The sequence below is a fragment of the Leptinotarsa decemlineata genome, unplaced genomic scaffold (genome assembly GCF_025532065.1).
Source record: "Leptinotarsa decemlineata unplaced genomic scaffold, Ldec_3_MD MMD2_tig00026307_RagTag_RagTag, whole genome shotgun sequence".
NCBI lineage: Eukaryota > Metazoa > Arthropoda > Insecta > Coleoptera > Chrysomelidae > Leptinotarsa > Leptinotarsa decemlineata.
The window spans coordinates 11,504,057-11,506,527 of record NW_027412681.1 but is presented as its reverse complement, the minus strand read 5'-3'; positions in this window follow the sequence as shown (position 1 = coordinate 11,506,527).

The following is a 2,471-nucleotide window of genomic DNA, read 5'->3' as shown; positions in this document are numbered from 1 at the left end:
GAAAAGCTCCCCAATAATGTTCTTACTAGATAGCCATACTTTGTCATCCAAGAATTATCAATATGTTCAGGTATACTTAAAACTAAATTAGAAATAAATATCCGATCGGACCATATTTTATAGTAGTGATACACGTGACGCGGTTTTGTAAACCTTTTATAGTGAAAATTCAATAATGTCTAATGAATAAGTTTGATCTCGTTGAAGCTCTCCCATTTGCAAGTCGACAAGCGTCACAGCGTGACGTGGCTTTAGAAAACAGATTCTTTGAAAATATTAAGAACTAAGCAATATTTGGAGCAAATTTATCATAACGTAGGTATTCAAAAAACACACTTCAATGTGAGATTTTCAATTGAAAGTTACGAAACTACGACACGTGTTTCGCTATATGATAGCATGTGTTTTTTGAATAGATTCTTTGAAAGTTGCACCACACTCGATTATTTCCTCAACTCAACTCAAATATAAACTCAATGCACCAACATCTTCAATCAAATAGTCCTCATATTCTTGCACACACAGAAACCTAAGTCAGTGCTTCAACAAACCCCGTCAATTTTCTATATCCCGGCTATGATTTCCACTCTCGATTCAGACGTAACTTTGGAATATCTTTTTTCATCTGGAGCGATCTCTCTTGTCAACTAGTGGAAATGCAGGAACCCTGAAATTGATATTATGTGGTTCAAAATAATATCACAGAAGATCACCAACTTCATATGCTGCGTTTATTGATCACCTAGCGATTCGCAATTTAGGGAACTATTCTCTTCACTTACAAACACCATTGAGTTTCATGAAAATCAATCAGTGCCCAAATTTTCATATTCAGTGACTATAATGTCCACAATATCTTATGGCTCAAAATTTCAAATAATAATGAATGTCGCAAAGCTGAGGCTTTTGCAATAAGCAGCGGGCTTACTCAGGTTTTAAATGAGCCAACACGGATACCTGACCGTGATGGAGAATATGCTAGTCTTCTGGATCTATACCCAACAACCAATCCAGAAATGTACACAGTCACCATAAGATCTCCATTGGGTCTTCTGACCACAAACTTATTTTAGTGTTGAGTGAATTAACGATAAATGTTGGTGAACAATCTAAGCCGAACAAAGTTTAGCATTACAGGTCAGCTGAATGGGAGAATCTTCAAGACCATTTTCGAAATTTCCTCTGGCTAGATGTTTGTTTCAGCTCTAAAAATCCATCAACTAGTGCTTTTGAAGTCACGGAAGTTATCCTATCATCCATGGATGCATATATTCCGCTCGCTCGCAACAGCTACAAACTTAGGATGTACGAAAGCAAATAACTTCACAATCAGAGAATTAGGGATAAACTGATTGCCAATTCCAACGGGTCTATATCCTTCTGGTCGGTAGCTAAAGCTGTCAGTCTGAACTTTACAAAATCCACAATTCCACCACTAACACAAGCGGAGGGTTCAATTGTAACAACAAGCTAAACAATTTGCGTCTCACTTCACAGTCGATCTTCTGGGGAAGGCACCTACCACTATTCCCACACCAGAATTCACAAGGTCGGAAATTACTTCTCGACAGAGAGCGTCTATTCAGGCGAATTTTGAAACAGCTCAGTATCAAAAAGGCGTTTGGGCCTGATTAAGTGCCCGTTTTCGTACTCGTAAAGTGCGCAAATGATCTCGCACCAGTATTTTACAGACTTTCAAACCTCTCTTATAAGGAAGGGGTTTTTCCTTCTTCTTGGAAGATTGCTTGGGTTCGGCCTATTCCCAAAAAAGGCGAAAAAAATACAAATAATTGTAAACCAGTTTCTCTGCTATCAGTTATATCAAAAATCATGGAGAAAATCATAAAACACCATATCCAATACTTGGAAGGCTTCATCATCTTGAGCGATCATCAATATGGCTTTCCGAAAAAGGCGATCTTTCATCGTATGTCACCCATATTTGGAATAACGCAATCGAAAAAAATGGAGAATTAAGAGCTGTTGCACTTGATATTCCTTAGGCCTTTGACCATGTGTGGCATGAGGTTTGCTGGCCAAACTTCGATGCTATAACTTGTCGGATCATTTTTGTATATGGCTCTTAAGCTTCCTGAAAGAACATTCCCTGCAAGTGGCCGTCGATGGATATCTCTCGGATACTTTCTCCATCAACGTTGGTGATCCCCAGGGATCCATATTGTCTTCAACTCTCTATTTATTGTATATCAACGACTTATTTGACAAAAAAACAACAACCCAATATATTGCTTTGCTGATGACAGCGCACTTGTCTCGTCATTCCATTTGGATTCCAAGGCATCGGCTATGGAGGCACATCTTCACTGGCAGCAGGAGGTTGCATTTATTAATGAGGATCTAGAAGTGATTTCGAATTGGGGTGAAAGTAATCGGGTTCAATTCAATGCCACAAAAACCCAAGCATCGGTTTTCTCCAAGAAGATGAATGTCTCCGAACCGGATATAAGGTC